The following is a 20,881-nucleotide window of genomic DNA, read 5'->3' on the forward strand; positions in this document are numbered from 1 at the left end:
TGAGTAGAAACCATTTATAAGTCAGAAAGTCCTTCAGAGATATTTAATGAAAAAGACAAAATATCTGTACTGTGTAATAATTTAGAGAATATAATCCAAGGATGCTGTTTCATTTCTGAAAAGAAAGGCTAACACCATGAAATAAACCCAAAATTTACTGTCCTATTGTTTAATGCTGTCATTTATTTTTATTAACATTTATTTCCATTTCTCATGAAACTAGTCAGGTTACTATTTGGGTACAGAATTTTAACTTAAAACTCTAGTTACAATGTCAGAGGTGTAACTCAAACCTCAATCTGTTTGTTTGTAGGTCACAGTACAATTTTATTACATCAAGTAACATTTCAAAAAGAATCTCTGTATAAAATTATTTTGTGTCACCATAGTTAGACCAGAGTTTTAGTTAGCCACTAATTTAATTAAAAAGTAATCTTGTATAAAAATATTGTCATGAAAGAAATCTGTACCAATTATTCTCAACAATACCATTTGTCACAGAGAAATTCACATAACATTCAATACCCTCCAAAAACGCCAAAGATGCAGACATGGTAACTCTCTCATTCACCCACTCTAGGCACATTTTGCTAATCCATTTAGGTACTCCTTGCTTCTTGGGTCCAGACTCCTCCAGAATCCTCCTTTAACACAGCATTTAACAGACTCCACCACTTTACAAGAGTTAATATGGCGGGGGGGGGGGGGGGACCTATTAACTGATCCTATGTTATGTTTGTTTGTACAGAATATGCATTGTTGTGTCCAGCTCTCTCAGAAATGTGATCCAACAATTTATTAACTTCCCCCCCTCCAAAAAAAACCCAACTCAACTCTTGTTTGGAAACAGGTTTCCACAATAGGATTTGCCTACAATTAAAACAGTTATTCATTTAGGTTTAGACATATGAAAAATAAAAGTGGTAATCCTATCAATTGGGAGAATGAAGTCTAGAAGTGCCGATGAGAACTGTGTAACTGTAATTTTGTGGCACCCAATATACTGTATTCTCTGCCACTAGACAGAATGCTTAGAGAAAAATGTTTCAGGAGGTGTTGAGTCTTGACTTGCAAACAGAAAAAAGGGAGAGGGGAACAAATGCCCTCTCTGACTTGATGTTGCAATAGTGTCTTTTCTGTGCTTGAGTTTCAATATCAGAAACTTCTATCCAGAGGTTCCCAAACCTATTACTGATTCATCCAAAATTACTATGGAAAGTTCTGTTAAAACACAGATCCCCGGGTTCCACCTCCATAGTTCTACTTAATAGGCTTGGGGCAGGACAGGACCAAATGTGCTCATGATCCAAGGGACTCAGAAAATTAGACCAGCAGTTCCCTAGGGAAGAAAACATGACAACTTTTCTATTTTTTTAGCTCATCCTTCAAAAATTCCTGTGTAGGTGTGTATGTGTTTGTTTAATAATGTGTGTATTATATTAAAGGTACATGCTCAAAAGTTTTTCCCAAAAGGACAGACTAAAAAAATTCATCTAAACCACAGTGGCGTGATAATGCCAAAATACCTGTATTCTGCGAGGGTCTATGCTATGGGACAGGAAATATTTCACAATACTAACTAATAATTTTTGGTTCACTATTTCAGTGTAGGTGGTTCAGATCATTTATGTGCACTACATATAAGGAAAGGTAATGGGGGCATAACATATAATGTGAATCTACTGTATGTGAGGCCCTGTAGAAGGTACTTTATATACCTCATTTAATTCTCAAAGCTCTAAGGTAAATATACTTATCTGCCATTTTAAATATGCAAAAACTATGATTAGAATCTTTGGAGATTATAAAAATTACCCAATATTATCCAGTTAAGTGGAATAGTTGTGACTTCTAGCCTAAGACAATCTGAATCTAATATTCTTTCAGTTATTCCATGTAATAGAACCTAAAGGAACATTAAAGATATCATTTACTAGTCATATGTCTATGACTATCTGTGCTGACAGTACAGAGCCCAGAGGCTGCTTCAGATTCTGTGTCTCACTCCCTCTCTGCCCTTCCTCCCTTGCTCACGCTCTGTCTCTGTCTCAAAAATAAACATTTAAAAGTTTTTTTTTAAAATGGGTATATTTAGTCATATAGTTATACATCAGTAATGTTAATTTATTTAAAAACAAAACAGTCTGACTTCTGGTCCTGGCCAAGATGGAATAATAAGCTCACTATAGCATCTCTCTCTCCCCCCCACTGATTACAACTAAAAATTGGACAAAATACTCTTAAAATTAAACAATAGCAAGCAGATTGGGGAGGGAAGTGAAGAACAAATAAGGTGGTGGTGAATATCCTGTTTGTTTTTTAACCTTTACTTCCTGGCTTTGACCCATGGGTGGGCCAAATAGAGAAACTGTATAGCAGGCATGAGCATCTAACACTAAGAGGATTGCATCATTTTCGCTAGAGGGTTATGGCAAAAGGCTACCACTAAGGTAGGGAGAATACTTTTTTTTTTTTTCCTTCTTTTGTTTCTCTAGGTCCTGCCCTGAGGCCTGCTGCAACCATGAGACTCCACTGCTCCAGAATGACAAGAGAAACCTACTGCTCTGAACAGAAGAATAAGGTAGAGGGCCCTGAAAGGGGGGAGGGGGAGTGGAAATCCCTATTCTTTTCTTTTTTCTCTTGCCACTTCATCTCAAGGCACAGGTAAGAAACTAAAAGCTAGAGAACTCCAAGCTTCAGGCTAGAGGAATGAAGGGCCTCTGGGAGTCAACAGTGTAGGGGAAATCACTGAGAAGAGAAAGATGGAGAAGTGATCCTTAAATCTGCAAATGAACCAAGTCCTGGGCTCAATTACAAGCTATGTATATGTGGAACATGGAAATTACAGGAGAGGCTTTTAGAATAGAGCTATGGTGCATTATGGTATATATAACTGCCCAAGTCCTAGATCAACCTAAGTGGGAAAGGGAGGGGCAAACTCAACACAGCAAGGGCTTTGAAAACTGAACAGATAATGGAAAAACTGCCCATATAAACTGAGAAAGAATATGCAGTCATAACCCAATTGGACTTACCTCTTTACTAGAACAAATAAAAAATCCTCAGCTCCCTAAAGGATTTTAACAGGATGCAGAATCTCACAACAAAATATTCAAAATACCCAGGATAGAATCCAAAAGTTAACAGACATAGCAAGAACAACAAAAATGTGACCAATTCTCAAGGGAGAAGACAACTAATAGATGCTAACCCCAAGATGACCCAAATATTTGAAATACCAAAGCCTTTAAATTTTTTTATGTTTATGTATTTATTTAGAAAAAGAGAGCAAGAGCAGGGGAGGGGCACAGAGAGAAGGGGAGAGAGAGAATCCCAAGCAGGTTCCATGTTCCGTACCAAGCCCAATGTGGGGCTCGATCCCATGACCTTGAGATGATGATCGGAGCCGAAATTAAGAGTTGGGTGGTCAACCGAGTGAGCCACCCAGGCACCCCAGAAATACCAAAGACTTTTAAAGCAGCTATTAAAAACATGATCCATTAGGTAAGAATGGACACCTTAAAATGATGAACCAAATTCTTAGGAAAGAAATGTAAGTTATAAAAAAAGAACCAAATGGAAAGTTTAGAACTAAAAAACTAAAGTTTACTGGATAGGCTCAAAAGCAGAAAGGAGATGACAGAGAAATCACTGAAACTGATATATCAGTAAGAGTTATAGAAATTTAACAACAGAAAAACTAATTTAAAAAAAAAAAAAAAAAAAGAATAGTCTCCAGGTACCTGGGAGGCTCAGTTGGCTGAGTGTCCGACTCTTAATTTCAGCTCAGGTTCTGGTCCCAAGGTCATGGGATTGAACCTTGTATGGCGCTTCAGGCTGAGCGTGAAGCATTTTTTAAAAGAACTGTCTCTCAGGGTCCTGTGGGGTAATATCAAAAGTTGTCAGCCTAGAATTCTATATTCAGGGAAAGTCAAGTTCAGGATTGAAGACAAAGATATTCTCAGACAAAAGAAAACTGAGAACTCACTGTCAGGAGACCTGTTCTAAATGAAATGCTAAAGTTCCTCAGGTGCAAGGGAAATGTTACACTGTGTTAACTGGAATTTAAATAAAAACCTGAAAATAAAGTGTTATTATTAAGAAGAGAGGAGGGGAGGGAAGGAAAGAATACCACCTGATCTCAAAACATACTATAAAGCTCCAGTACTGGCAAAAGGATAGACATAACAATCAAAGGAACAGAAGCCAGAAATAGATCCATACAAATATGGCAAAATGAGCTTTTGCAAAGGTGCTAAAACAATTCAAAGGGTCGGGGGATTGGGGGGGAACCTTTTCAAAATAACCAATCCTACACTGATTAAGACATCCTATAGGGGCACGTGGGTGGCTCAGTCAGTTAAGCTTCCAACTTCAGCTCAGGTCATGATCTCACAGTTCACTCAGGCTCTGTGCTGACAGCTCAAAGCCTGGAGCCTGCTTCGGTTTCTGCGTCTCCCTCTCTTTCTCTGCCCCTCCCTCACTCACGCTGTCTCTCTCAAAAATAAATAAACATTAAGACATCTATTTCTTTTTAATCAACTGTAACCTATACCTTAAAGACTTTACACAAAATTAATAATGGATCAGACCCAAATGTAAATCATAAGACTATGTAACTTCTAGGCGAAAATCTTTGTGGTCTTGGTTTGGGCAAATAGTTCTTAGATAACAAAAGCACAATCCATAAAAAAAACTGATAAACGGGGTGCATGGGTGGCCTGTTAAGTGTCCGACTTTGGGTCAGGTCATGATTATGGCTCGTGGGTTCAAACCCCATGTCAGGCTCTGTGCTGACAGCTCAGAGCCTGGAGCCTGCATCTGATTCTGTCTCCCTCTCTCTCAAAAAGAATAAATAAACAATAGAAAAAATTAAAAAAAGAAAAACTGATAAACTGGAATTCACTAAAATGGAAAGAACACTGTTAATAAAATGGAAAGACAGGCCAGAGGCTAGGTGAAAATATATGCAAATCATATTTAACAAAAAACTTGTATTTAGAACACATATATTTTAAAAATCTCCCGAAACCTAATAAAACAAAAACCCAATTTTAAAAGTAGGTAAAAGATTTGAACACTTTACCAAAGAAAATCTACACAGAGACACGAAAAAGAGTAAGAAAAGATGCTGAACATTATTAGTTATTTGGAACACAGGAATTGAAGCCACAATGTCACCACCATAAGCCTACTAGAATATGTGTGGGGAGAGAAGGAACCTATCAGACAATACAAAGTACTGCAGAGGATGTGGTAGAACTGGAACTTTCATACACTGCTGATGGGAATGCATAATAATACAGCCAACAAGAAAATATTTAACAATTTCTTATAAGGTTAAACACATATTTACTACAACCTCAAAATCTCATTAGGAATTTACCCTGAAACTTATGTTCACCCAAAATCCTATATAAGGAGGTTTACAACACTTCATTAGTACCTGGCAAAAACTGGAAACAGTCCAAATGTTCCACAACTGGGGAATGGATCCAACAAACTGGTATGTCCACAATGGAATAACACTCAGCAATAAAAAGAACTATGGCTATATATATATAACAACATGAAAGAATCTCAAATGCAAATTCTAGGTGAAAGAAGCCATATTCAAGAGGTTACATATTGTATGATTCCACTTATATGACACCGTGGAAAAAGTAAAACTACAGGATTGCATATAAATCCCTGGTTGCCAGGAATTAAGGGTGGGGGAGGGTTTGAACGAACAGGGTAGAAGGAAGGAATTTTTTAGAGGGCCACTATGGAACTGTTCTGTGTGTAGATTGTAGTAGTGGATACACAACTCCAGACACTGGTCAAAATTCATGGAACTGTACACCAAAAGTATAAATTTTATGTAAATTAAAATATAATTTTTAGGGGCGCCTGGGTGGCGCAGTCGGTTAAGCGTCCGACTTCAGCCGGGTCACGATCTCGCGGTCCGTGAGTTCGAGCCCCGCGTCAGGCTCTGGGCTGATGGCTCGGAGCCTGGAGCCTGTTTCCGATTCTGTGTCTCCCTCTCTCTGCCCCTCCCCCGTTCATGCTCTGTCTCTCTCTGTCCCAAAAATAAATAAAAAACTTTGGAAAAAAAAAAAATAATAATAATTTTTAAATATTAAGTGTAAAAGTTTTTAACCTACACTGGAGCACCTATAATGGAGTTGTGGCTGTTTAAGGTACAATACGTGTCGGGGTACCTGGGTGGCTCGGTAGGTAAAAAGTTTGACTCTGAATCTTGGCTCAGATCTTGGATCTTAGGGGTGGGTTGTTAATTCAAGGCCTGTGTTGGGTTCTGTACTGGGTGTGAAGCCTACGTAAAAAAATGAGGCAGGGGTAGGGGGGAAGAATGGGGCACCTAAATGGCTCAGTTAGTTAAAGCATCTGACTCTTGATTTTGGCTCAGGTCATGATCTCAACAGTTCGTGAGATCGAGCCCTACTATCAGTGCAGAGCCTGCTTGGGATTTTCTCTCTTCCTCTGCTTTTTCCCCATTCTCCCTCAAAATAAAATAAACATTTAAAAAGAAAATGGGCAGCCACTCTGGAAAACAGTATGGAGGTTCCTCAAAAAATTAAAACCAAAACTACCCTACGACCCAGCAATTGCACTACTAGGTATTTATCCAAGGGATACAGGTGTGCTGTTTCGAAGGGACACATGCACCCCCATGTTTATAGCAGCACTATCGACAATAGCCAAAGTATGGAAAGAGCCCAAATGTCCCTCGATGGATGAATGGATAAAGAAGATGTATATATATGTATACACACACACACACACACACACACACACACACACACACACACACACAATGGAGTATTACTCAGCAATCAGAAAGAATGAAATCTTGCCATTTGCAACTACGTAAATGGAACTGGAGGGTATTATGCTAAGTGAAATTAGTCAGAGAAAGACAAAAATCATGTGACTTCACTCATATGAGGACTTTAAGAGACAGAACAGATGAACATAAGGGAAGGGAAACAAAAATAATATAAAAACGGCGGGGGGTGGGGGACAAAACAGAAGAGACTCATAAATATGGAGAACAAACTGAGGGTTACTGAAGGGGTTGTGGGAGGGGGGATGGGCTAAATGGGTAAGGGGCACTAAGGGATCTACTCCTGAAATCATTGTCGCACTATATGCTAATTTGGATGTAAATTTAAAAAAATAAAAAATAAAACAAGTTAATAAATAAAAAAAAGAAAGTACAAGTGTCAAAAGAACAATGCTGAATAGAACACAGACATGAAATTATTCAGTGCCAGGCACTTTATATACATTATTATTTGATTTAGTCATCACATCGATACTTTATATAAGGTAGGCATTATTCACATTTTACAGATAAGGTTAGAGAGGTTAAGTGACTTGACCCAAGATGAAACAGATTAATAGGATCTGAATATTAGGAAAAATTTATAAAAATGTATGCTTATAGTACCACCCTTAAAAGATTCTGATTTAAATGCTTTAGGCTGGGGACTAATAAAAGGAGAGAAATCACCTATGCATGCTACCAAAATTCTTGATTAGTTGTGTAGAACATCAATTCAAGCTCTTGGTTGAAATAACTCTTCATCCTATTCTTACTGGCGTTCCTTTTTTTTTTTTTTTTTTTTTTAAAGATATAAACAAAGCAAGAAAAGACCTAACACAATCTGAAATCTCATATATTCTCTAGCTGTAAACTCTAAAACAATGGTCCCTCATTTGGGCTATGTATTAAAATCTCCCTAGGAACTCTAAAAATATCAATACTTAAACTTCACCAGAGCAATTCTGATTCAATTATCTGGAGTGGACATGGGTATGTGAATTTCTTACTCAAATTTTTTTTACCTAAAATTCCCCAGATGATAGTAATATGCAGACAGAATTAGGAACTACTGCTCTAAATAGTTTCCAACTGTGAGAGCTCTGAAAGAGTATACATTTAGAACTCTAATATGAACACAGAAGTGTAATACTGTAGTAATTTGAAGAAAATTACATTCTAAGGTGATAGCAAGTGTTTGCTTTGAAAGTATCTACAAAGTTCTGCTTTTGCACTTTTTTAAACTTTATTTATTTTTTGAGAGAGAGAAAGCATGCAAAATCAGGGGAGGGGCAGACAGAGAGAGGGAGAGAAAGAATTTCAAGTAGGCTCCGTGCCATCAGTGCAGAGCCTGACTCGGAGCTCAATCTCACGGATCTGTGAGATCATGACCTGAGCCAAAATCAAGAGTGGGACGCTTACAGGACTGAGCCACCCAGGCACCCCCGGCTTTTGCCCTGAAAAGTAAATCTGAACATGCCAACTGTCCCAGCTGAGGCCTTAATATCAATGCACTATCATCCTCCATTCTTTGATCAAGTGGTTCTCAATGTGGGTAGCATTTTAGAATCATCTGAGGAACTTTCAAATACCTGTATTGGGCCACACCCCACAACAAATACATCATCGGACGAGTGTAAGGAAAAGAACCCGTGCATTACCATTTTTTGAAAGCTCATTGGCAATTCCATTACACAGCCAAGATGAAGAACCACAATTCTAGTTGTACACATGAATGCAGAGCCTACATTTAAAAGAATGTGACAGATCTCCTAGTAGACTCAATCAAGTTACTGAGTAACATTCCAATGATTAGTATTGTGGGGAGGCAACTATTTTTTGACATTAGACGTTTGACTTCGGCTCAGGTCATGATCTTGCAGTTTGTGAGTTCGAGCCCCACATCGGGCTCTGTGCTGACAGCTCAGAGCCTGGAGCCTGCTTTGGATCCTTTGTCTCCTTCTCTCTCTGCCCCTCCCCCACTTGTGCTCCATCTCTGTCTCAAAAATAAATAAATGTAATCAAAAAAAAATTTTTTAAAAAGGGAAAGCTCAATATTAAATGAATGGGTTTTATAATATAATAGTCTAGGATGAAGCAGCAAGAAGACACTTTTTCAGCCCAATTAACATACACAGAAAGGCCTCAAAGTATAGCTTTTCATCTATCTCATAATTTGATCTGAAATGAAATTAAACAGGTTATACACTCCATCTCAAAACTCAGTTTGACAATTTTCCTACAAAAGAATGGGCTCATAAAAAAGAATGAAATCTTGCTGTTTTCAACAACATGGATGGATCTAGAGAGTACCATCCTAAGTGAAATTAAGTCCGTCAGAGAAAGACAAATATCATATGATTTCACTCATATGTGGAATTTAAGAAACAAAACAAATGAGCAAAGGGGAAAAAAAAGACAGGCAAACCAAAAACAAACTCTTAACTAGAGGGAACTAATGGTTGCCAAAGGGAAGGTGGGAGGGAGATGGGTAAATAGGTGTTAGAGATGAAGGAGTGCACTTGTGATGAGCACCAGGTGTTGTATGAAAGTGCTGAATCACTATCTTGTACACCTGAAACTGTATGTTAACATTGTATGTTAACTGAAATTTAAATAAAAACTTCTTTTAAAAAGGCCTTGTTTTTATAGTATGTTTCCATGTAGCTTAATCTACATGCTCCTTAAGAGAGCTGCTGCTGATCCAAATTTTATAGACTATTGCTTCGTAATGCCTTACTTAATATTAGGAACCCAAAAGCCATAAAATATAAAAAGTTCTACATAGAAATATTTGCAACACCTAAAGTAAACAGTAAATAAGCAAACACACAAGTCCATAAAAAGACAATCCAACACAAATGGATGGTTTATGAATTCTAAGAATACAATTAGCTGAAAAACAAGAAAATATTCAACCTCCTTAATACAGTGGTTTGTTTTTTTTAATGTTTTATTTATTTTTAAGACAGGGAGAGACAGAGCATGAACAGGGGAGCGTAAGAGAGAGGGAGACACAGAATCTGAAACAGGCTCAAGGCTCTGAGCTGTCAGCACAGAGCCCGACGCGGGGCTCGAACTCATGGACTGCGAGATCATGACCTGAGCCGAAGTCGGCCGCTTAACCGACTGAGCCACCCAGGCGCCCCTTTAATACAGTGTTTTTAATTTACCACAACGGCTAAAATCTTAAAAATTTATAATATGCAGGGACAGAGGAGGGGAAATGTCCCATGTTAGCGAAATGGCAACTTTGGTAAAATTTTTGTGAGAATAGTTCGGCAGAACTCAACAAAATTTAAAACACACATGACCATAGAGCGCCTGGGTGGCTCAGTCAGTTGGGCATCTGACTTCAGCTCAGGTCATGATCTCGCGGTCCGTGAGTTTGAGCCCCACATCAGGCTCTGTGCTGACAGCTGGGAGCCTGGAGCCTGCTTCGGATTCTGTGTCTCCCTCTCTCTCTGTTCTCCCCTGCTTGTGCTCTGTTACTCTGTCTCTCAAAAATAAATAAAGATTAAAGAAACCAATTTTTAAATGCAAATGACCTAAGATAGGATCTAGAGATTCCACTTCCAGGAACCTACTCTGCAGAAATATGTAAGTGTAGAAGGGGAAGGAGAAGAAATTTTACATGCACATTATTTGGAAAAGCAATAAGGCAAAGATAACCTACATTCTTCCAAGGGGGGGCGGAATGCCTATAAATTATGCCATATCCATACTTAGAACATTATGCAGCAATTAATAAACAAAAAGAAAATAGGTCTGTACGCATGCACATGGAAGCATATCCATGACACATCACTAAGTGAAAAAGAAAAAGCAAGTTACTGAGCAATGTATAATATTTTTGAGTTTAAAAAAAGGTAAAGTTCTATGATATATTCAATACATAATAAAATGTTTAAAAGGATTTATATTAAAGTTGCTCTGAAAAAGAAAAAAATAAATAAAGCACCTCTGGAGAGTTACCACCCTTGAGGGAGGCGCTTATTTGGGAATGAGGTGAAAATGTGTTTTTTTCTGTACTGTATTACTTTTGTAACAATCAACTATAAACAGTATAAGTCTTGCTTCTCAAACTGTAGTTCACAAAATCAATCACCTGAGAATCTGTTAGAAATTCAGAATCCTAAGTCTCAATCCACATCTACTGAATCATTTCAACCAGACTCTCAAAGGTTCCTCTCACAGGTTCCTGAAGTGATATATATGCATAGTGAAGTTTGACAAGCACTGATACAAGCTACAGGAAGTTCTGAGAGTTCGTTACACTATCTTAAAAGGTTTCATTTCCATTTCTCCTTAATTTTAATTAAATACTTGATTTCTTTTTAAGAAATTATCATGTAAAGGTGGTTGAGCATCTGACTTCAGCTCAGGTCATGACTTCATGGTTCGTGAGTTCGAGTCCCGCATCAGGCCCACTGCTGTCAGCAGGGTCTCCTTAAGATCCCCTGTCCCCCTGTCTGCCCCTCCCCCACTCATGCTTGCTCTCAAAAATGAATAAACATTTTGAAAAAAAGAAATTATTATATGCAATTCAGGTATAATTTTTCTTCTCTTAAAAGATATAGAAGTATGTTGAGAGCTTTATACTAAGAATCACTAAAAAGCTGCAATATAATTAATGCTTAATAAATGACATTCAACAGAATAAATTATTTATGTATCCAAAGTTCACACAGTACCATATACAAAATGGAAGAGTAGTATCTGTCACCAAAAGATGCTCTGGATTTTGATTATTCAGGATTTGATGAAGGGTATAAAAACCACTAAATAGATATTCTGAGCAAAGGGGGAATTAATAAAGGAATTGAGTGTTTGATTTGTAGATGGACTGGAGGAGTGGGCAGTACAAGAACGACACCAGAATACTATACAACTGAGTCACAAGGAGCTCTTCCTGCACAAGCCACCAATGGAACCACTAAATTCAAGAATGGGAGATGATCCAAGGATTAGAAAGCTAGAATCAGGAAGTCATCATTACCACTGCCACGACTGACTCTAGATACCCAAGAAGCCAGGTGATGTACAAAGCAAAACAGAGTCTATCTGCTGCCTTTGCCACAAATGCCTCTGGATAATGCAGAAGAATGGCCAATGCAATGCTACATTTCTGCTACTGCAAAAAAAATCTCATATCCTTACAACTGCAGGAAAAAAAAAAAAAAAAAAAAAAAAAGGAAAGAGGAACAGCAGAAAAAAGAAATAGTTTTTGGCTTTCTAGCCCAACAGAGCACAAAAAGGTACTTCACAGAATTGAGGAAGACCATCACAGAATTCCCAAATGGCTTAAAAGCTGTATGCATTTAAAACAAATGTACAACTGGGGCGCCTGGGTGGCTCAGTCAGTTAAGCGTCCGACTTCAGCTCAGGTCACGATCTCACAGTCTGTGAGTTCGAGCCCCGCGTCGGGCTCTGGGCTGATGGCTCAGAGCCTGGAGCCTGTTTTCGATTCTGTGTCTCCCTCTCTCTCTGCCCCTCCCCTGTTCATGCTCTGTCTCTCTCTGTCCCAAAAATAAATAAACGTTAAAAAAAAATTTTTTTTTTAAATAAATAAAACAAATGTACAACTAAACAACACTAATCCTCAAAGTTTCCAGTTTCGAATATTTACTTTTAAGCTACCCTCCAAGAAGGAAGGTAAAAGACAAGAGTAAAATGTTGAAGGTCATGCTGTTAGGAGACTTTCCCATTGAAGACGCTGCTTGGAGATTACTTCAGCAAAAAGTTCACAATTTCACTCACTACCCTTGGACATTAATTAAAATAAAAATTTAACACTGACAAGTTTTGACCAACTACATAGAATTCTGTAGATCCATGACACTTAACTTGAAATTGTGCTGAGGTATGCATTTGAACTCCACATGTAATCCTGTTGTACCCAAACTTGCTAATGAATACATTTAGCCAACTACCAACAGTAACATCTCAAATTTGGCTTTGCTGTTCTTCACCTGCCCTTGTACATGCATATTATGAAGGCAATTACTTCCTTCTATGTCATCTTAAATTTGGAGAGCCAAGACTTCACCTCTAGAGAATGTCAAGAGTTTAATCAAAATTTAGTAAAAGAAATGTTTCTATTAATAGAAGAAAGGATACTATCACTGTGTGTATCATTTGATTTATTCTGTATTCAACCGCAAACCCAAGTGGGGCATGTGATGGAAGGGATATATCTTATGTAAACAGTATAAACAATGTTAGGTAAAACTTGTATTTTACATCAGAAAAACAAACTGAAGGCTTTACATAGCACTATATGCTTTTAGCATCTAGTTGATGAACAGCCAAGTCACTTCCAACAAATATAACCCTAGTTTTAAACGTTTACCATTACATGAAGCCCCATTCAAGGCAAGATTTTCTTGGGTCTCAGTCTCCTAACTGAAGGGGAAAAAATGCCCATACTCTTTGAGAGGAAGAAAAATTCCTACAGATAAAAGGGTAAGAATTTAAAGGAAAGTCCAAGAACCAGGTAACTCCCAATTCCAAACTACCCTGGCATAACAGCTAATTTAAACCACAAATGAAAATTCTATATAGTCCACTTTATGTTACTTGACTATTTTTGCAGTAATTCAGAATTGTTAGAGAATTATTTAAGAATCCTCTTAGTTATCTATTCACACGTTCACCTCTGGGTTCCAATTGTCAAGCCCAAAGTATTAGCATTCTATACATAGCTACTGTGGCACCACTGAAAATGTTCCACAAACACACAACCAAAACGTTTTGAGTGACTTCAATGTACCGCACTTAACACAACCACTAGCCATCTCCAAACTACCTGAAGATGACATACAAAATTGAATTCGTTCTGTTAAGTGAACTGAATATTGTTAAGAAGTGTTGTATATAGTTTTCTCTTCCTTTGGAGGCACTTCAAAAAAAAAAAAAAAAAGATACACATTCCCAACTACTTCTTAAGAACAAATTTTAACAGTACATAATTTGAACTAGTACTTCCTCCTTTCTTATCATAGCAACTCAAAATACCTATAAGTGGTAGGATTCTGACTAACAATTCACAATTTCTTTTTTTTTTTTAATTTTTTTTTTTTAACGTTTATTTATTTTTGAGACAGAGAGAGACACAGCATGAACGGGAGAGGGGCAGAGAGAGAGGGAGACACAGAATCGGAAGCAGGCTCCAGGCTCTGAGCCATCAGCCCAGAGCCTGACGCGGGGCTCGAACCCACAGACCGCGAGATCGTGACCTGAGCTGAAGTCGGACGCTTAACCGACTGAGCCACCCAGGCGCCCCACAATTCACAATTTCTTAATGACACTCCATGTATGTATAGATGGCATACAAAAATTTGTACAATATAAACACAAGTGAGATTCTCTGAAACCCATAGTGCTTATTTAAAAAGTATGGGGGTTTTAATTTTTATCTCAGAAAGATCTTACTTAAAAAAAGCCACTGTAAATTTCTTTAAAGCTCAAGAAGTAGCCATAAATTCAAATGATCTTGAAATAGACACATACATACTCTTGTATCATTTAAAGAAAGTTTTATAACCAAGCTATAACAGGCCATGTACATCTGCAGTACATTTTCTTGCCAATTATTCTCAAAACACACAGGCTCAATGATTAACAATCATGACACATGGCAATATGTGTCACATGACACATGGCATATACAACCGGAATCATCCTCTTTTCGTGAAGCTTATAATGAATACCTAGCCTAAGAACACTTCTACATATACTCGCTGAAAGGATTTTAGAGAATAAAGATCAGTGCTCACTGTGGCAGCACATATGTTAAAACTAAAACAATACAGAAATTAGCACGGCCCCTGTGCAAGGATGCCATGCAAATTCAGGAAGTGTTCCACATTTTTGTGTCAAAGAGTTGGGAGATCAATTAAGGAAGAATTTTCCTGATTGATTAAAAATAACTTGGTTATGCTCACCTACTCCTGCTAGAAGTTTACCCAGTATATTAACATAGTGCACAATAAAAACAAAAAAGCCAAATAAGTAATTAAATAATGACAGTATCACTAAATGTGGATCTTTAATAATGGGGTTGAACTGAATCACTGTTTAAGCATTTTTTAAATTTAGTGTATGTGCATAGTTTTAAAAGTTAATTATAACCTCAAGGTTTAACAATCCTCTCTGCCACATCTCAGTCAATACTGATTTCCAATCCTTTGAGGCAAGTATTTTAAATTCTTTTCACTGTTCCTTCTAGTACTTTTATCCCAAATAATATGCTTTCTCAGATAGTTACTATCTTTCTATTTTAGATATCATCTATCACAATGTTCATTGATGATGATTTTGCACTCTTACATGCACCTTCCCTCCAGTCTTTCTTGTGTAGTTTTATCATCATTTTTATTTAAGCCACTATCCATTGTTTGTAACAATCACCTAACAGGAATTCCAGAAAGAGAGGAGAGGGAAGAAAATTACCAAAGCAGTATTATAAGTTCATTTCTCAAAGCTTTAAAAGGACGCAAATCTGAGGGTGCCTGAGTGGCTTGGTCAGTTAAGTGTCCAGCTCTTGATTTCGGCTCAGGTCATGATCTCATGTTGGTGAATTCGGGCAACTAGCCCATTTGGGATTCTCTCTCTGCCTCTCTCTGCCCCTCCTCCCACCCATGTGCATGCATTCTCTCTCAAAAAAAGTAAATAAACATTAAAATAAAGGACACAAATCTTCCAGTTAAAAGGGTCCACTAAGGCCCAACACAATGAAGAGACTTGAAACAACCAAGAATAAAGAGAAAAGGCTGAAACTTAAAAAAAAAAAAAAAAAAGTCATCAAGAAACGAGAACCAGACTGGTATTGGACTTATTAGCAACAGTAAGTGCAGAAGGCAGTTATCTTTCATCAACATTCAATCCAGACTTTTCCAGCTAGCCCATCTAGCAACCAAATTTGAAGACAAATTAAAGATACTATCAGGGCCACAATGAGTAACATCATAAAGTTACATGGGAGTTAAATTAAGGATGTAGCCCAGCAAAATTAGATTAAATCAAGAAAAGACACAAGTCTAAGAAAAAGGGTCCAATTCAAGATTTAGTGGGAAGAGTCAGTGATTACAACAGCAGGATGGAGGGCTCCAGAAGTGTAAATACAATCCAAATGACCTTGATATCAGAAGCATTGTTCTCGGGAAGGTCCAGAGTATTTGGCATTAAGCCTGTTTTAAAAAGAAAAAAAAAGCATAATAATCGTAATACACTATTTGGGCTGTCATAAAAACAAACACTGTTCAATAGTGTCATTTTTTTTAAATTTTGAGAGAGAGCAAGAGCAGGGGGGAAGGGCAGAGAGAGACAAAATCCCAAGCAGGCTCTGCACTGACAGCGCAAGGCTCAATCTCATGACCCTGGGATCATGGTCTGAATGGAAACCAAGAGTGGGACCCAACTGAGCCACCCAGGCACCCCTCATCACGAGTTCTTAATATACGATTGTTACCTTGGCTCTTTTCTCCAACTTGTGATTTTAAAAAAGTCATTTTGTTTTGTGATCATAGTCAAGTCTTAATTTGCTCATAGCTTGATTTTTTTTTCCTTGAAGTGACACTTGATGGGGCGCTTGGGTGGCTCAGTCAGTTAAGCGTCCAACTCTTGGTTTTGGCTTAGGTCATTATCCCAGGGTCGGGGGACTGAGCCCTGCATCAGGCTCTGTCTGCACTGACAGCATGAAGCCTGCTTGGGATTCTCTCTCTGCCTATCCCTCACTTGCACTCTCTCTCAAAATAAATAAACATTAAATTAAAAGACAGTTCAGAGAAATGTTAAATTAAAACCAATAATATTTTATCAGACTAATGAAAAATTTAAAGATTCTTAATATACTGTGTCAGCAAAAGAGCAAAGAAAATGACAGTTCACACACTACTGGCTAAAAGATAAACTCAATAACCTTTGAAAACATTCCATCTTATTTATAAGAACTATGAATGTCTATACCCAAAGTCCAACAAACCCACTTTGGAGGTTAGGTTAGGTTAGGTCAAGAAAGTAAAAGGAAGGGAATGATAGGAAGAAGACACACAATACGAGTGAACAAAATGCCCAACAATAAGAAAAAAGATAAACTGATATGTCCCTATTAGAAAATACTGTACAATTTTTAAATCCACAGTAATACTGAAGGAAAAAATAGCAACTTGCAGAATAAACTAAACTGGAGCAGGAAGCAGGAAAGAGCACCAATATAACATTATTTTTCTTCTAAAATAAAATACATTTCAACTTTGGATTCATGTTTATTGACATAAGAACACTATTTAAATTTTTTTTAATGTTTTTCTTTTTTTCTTTTTATTTTTTTGAGAGCGAGCGAGAGAGAGTGTGAGCAGGGAAGGGGCAGAGAGAGAGGTAGACACAGAATTCGAAGCAGGCTCCAGGCTCTGAGCTGTCAGCACAGAGCCCAATGCAGGGCTTGAACTCATGAACTGCAAGATCATGACCTGAGCCGAAGTCAGAGCCCAAAACGCTATTAAAAAAAAAAAAAAAAAAAAAAATCAAATCTTAGCAATGATCTAGATCCAGTTAAACAGTTCCCATCTTCACACCCTTACTAACAATCCCTTTCAAAGAAGACATTAATAACCAACATGCATCTTAAAAGGGGAAAAGCAATCCCTATCAAAATAACACCAGCATTCTTCACAGAGCTAGAGCAAACAATCCTAAAATTTGTATGGAACCAGAAAAGACCCCGAATAGCCAAAGCAATCTTGAAAAAAAAAAACCGAAGCTGAAGGCATCACAATCCCAGACTTCAAGACGTATTACAAAGCTGTAATGATCAACACAGTATGGTACCGGCACAAAAACAGACACTCAATAGAACCCAGAAATAGACCCACAAACAGGTAGCCAATTAATCTCTGACAAAGCAGGAAAGAATATCCAGTGGAATAAAGACAGTCTCTTCAGCAAACGGTGCTGGGAAAACTGGAGAGCAACATGCAGAAAAATGAACCTGGACCACTTTCTTACACCATACACAAAAACTCAAAATGGATGAGAGACCTAAATCTAAGAAAGGATGGGGCACCTGGGTGGTAAAGTCGGCTGGGCATTCGACTTTGGCTCAGGTCATGATCTCATGGTTCATGAGTTGGAGCCCCACATCAGGCTCTGTGCTGATAGCTCAGAGCCTGGAGCCTGCTTGGGATTCTGTGTCTCCTTCTCTTTCTCTGCCCTTCCTTGCTTGTGCTCTCTTTCTCTCTCTCTCTCTCAAAAATAAATAAACATTTAAAAAATTAAAAAAACAAAAACAAAGTAAGAAAGGAAGCCATCAAAATCCTAGAGGAGAAAGCAGGCAAAAACCTCTTTGACCTTGGCCTCAGCAGCTTCTTACTCAACATATCTCCAGAGGCAAGGGAAACAGGAGCAAAAATAAACTATTGGGACCTCCTCAAAATAAAAAGCTTCTGCACAGTGAAGGAAATGATCAGCAAAACTAAAAGGCAACCGACAGAATGGGAGAAGATATTTGCAAATGACATATCAGACAAGGGTTAGTATCCAAAATCTATAAAGAACTTATCAAACTCACCCAAAAAACAAATAATCCAGTGAAGAAATGGGCAAAAGACATGAATAGACACTTCTCAAAAGAAGACATCCAGATGGCCAACCGACACATGAAAAAATGCTCAACATCACTCATAAGGGAAATACAGATCAAAACCACGATGAGATACCACCTCACACCTGTCAGAATGGCTAACATTAACCACTCAGGCAACAACAGATGTTGGTGAGGATGCGGAGAAAGTGGATCTCTTTTGCACTGCTGGTGGGAATGCAACTGGTACAACCACTCTGGAAAACAATATGGAGGTTTCTCAAAAAATTGAAAATAGAACTACCCTACGACCCAGCAATTGCACTAGCAGATATTTATCCAAGGGATGCTGTTTTGAAGGGGCACATGCAACCCAACATTTATAGCAATGCTATCGACAATAGCCAAGGTATGGAAAGAGCCCAAATGCCCATTGACTGATGAATGGATAAAGAAGATGTGGTATATATATACAATAGAGTATTACTCATCAATCAAACAGAATAAAATCTTGCCATTTGCAACTATGTGGATGGAACTAGAGGATATTATGCTAAGCAAAATTAGAGAAAGACAAATATTATATGACTTCACTCATACAAGGAATTTAAGATACTAAACAGACGAACCTAAGGGAAGAGAAGCAAAAATAATATAAAAACAGGGAGGGGGACAAAAACGTAAGAGACTCTTAAATATAGAGAACAAACAGAGGGTTGGTGGAGGGGTTGTGGGAGGGGGGATGGGCTAAATTGGTAAGGGCATTAAGGAATCTACTCCTGAAATCACTGTTGCACTATATGCTAACTTGGATGTAAATTTAGAAATTAATTAATTAAAGAAATAAATAAAAGGGGAAAAAAACTAAAAACTAGAAGTTACTTTTGAAATGTCAACAGTGGCAGAGCCAGAATTAGAATGAACCTAGTTTGCTTTATATTAGTTTGCTTTATATTAATCCAGATTTGACAGTTTTAAAGAAATTATAGGCTCGTGACAAATATTCATTTTAATATTGCCATACAAGGTAAGCAATGATTTATGCTCTCTTTAGACTGTGAAATACATAAAATACATTTGGAAGAAAGGACTAAGTATGGAATAAGAGAGTAAAAAAGTTAACTAAAAAGGATTCCAAGACCAAAAAAAGAGCCATCTTAAATACCAAAACATCTTGTTTCAACACAATTGATTCAAAAAACCTCTACTATGGTATACCATGAAACTTTGAAATACATTTCCACATTTAAGAGAATGCAGACTAGTTCTCCTCAATATAATATATAGTTTATTAAGTATTAACTACTAACCTCAGCCTTTTGGGCCAGAATTTAGGCAGCAGATACTTAAGATCTTAGGTTTTATAGTCATTTTGAAAATCCAGCAATCTTCATTGAAAACCAGATACAAACCTGTATCTGCCTTTTCATTTGGGAAGCCTTAAAAAGCACTGTATTAACCTATTTAGAAAAACAGAGCCCCTTCCTTTTAGAAGTATATCAACAAAGAAAATGATGCACATATCTGTATCATGCAGCTAACCCTACAATCTTACTTTGTCAGCCAATACTAGAGTAATATAAAGAAGCAACCTAATTACCTTCGATGTAAGCTTTCCATTTCTCTTTCTTCAAACATTTGCATTATATTGCCTGAGTTCTTAAAATTTGCCTGTGATTTTGTCTTGGAATTCAGTATAAAAAAACTGTTGCTCTCTCATTCTAATATAGCATTTAAAAAAAGAAAGCCAGGTACTGGTATTGTAATTGCTATCATTTTGCAAGCAAATGGATACAAATATCTAAGCAAATGGTACAAACATTTAAATAGAAATGTTTAAACTTCCTTCCAGAAGTTAAGCCTGGAAGATTCAAATTATTTCCATCAAAATATTCCAGAATCAGATATATATTAATGTATATTTTATACATATACACACATGGCCAGATCAATCTAGCTTTCCTCCTTTTCCTCCCAGTTTTACAAATGGGTCCTCTGTCATCATAGTTTCTGAAAATTAACCAACCAGGTCCATGAATCAAGCAAACAGCATGAATACCCTCCATTTAATCATTTCTTCTATTATTTAGCATTAAAAAAAACAACAACAAAAAAAAAAGACAATGGCACACATCAATTTACTATTGCCTAAGTGCCAAGTAAGCTTCTGGTTTAAAAAACACAAAACTGTACCCTTTATAAATGGATATATCAAGTCTGTCATGTCAGAACAGGCTTGTCCTCAAGAGGCTTGTCCTCAAGATTTACAGGATAAATGGTAGGCCCTTAAAATAATGAGGTACTGGACTTGCTGCCAAGTGTGCTTGCACATATGTGTATTTAATGGTCCTTTAATGACTTGTCTTTGGAATGATTCTGTCCTACCTTTGCTGCTGCAGCCCGCCTGTCCTTTGCATCACTGAATTCATACTTCTGGAAGTACCCAATATGCACTGTAACAGACAGATGGACAG

The 20,881-nt window shown here is 37.5% G+C and overlaps 1 protein-coding gene and 1 non-coding gene across 2 annotated transcripts in view; one reads left to right on the forward strand and one right to left on the reverse strand.

The window, feature by feature from the left end:
• Positions 1 to 20,881, reverse strand: part of ARIH1 (ariadne RBR E3 ubiquitin protein ligase 1) — a 123,998-nt gene that overhangs the window by 74,791 nt on the left and 28,326 nt on the right. The window lies entirely within an intron of this gene.
• On the forward strand, positions 14,597 to 14,700 carry LOC128773153 (U6 spliceosomal RNA). The gene has a single exon (XR_008417435.1). It is a non-coding gene; the product is annotated as a U6 spliceosomal RNA (small nuclear RNA).

This window comes from Panthera pardus, unplaced genomic scaffold (assembly GCF_024362965.1).
Source record: "Panthera pardus isolate Hobbes unplaced genomic scaffold, ASM2436296v1 HiC_scaffold_24, whole genome shotgun sequence".
NCBI lineage: Eukaryota > Metazoa > Chordata > Mammalia > Carnivora > Felidae > Panthera > Panthera pardus.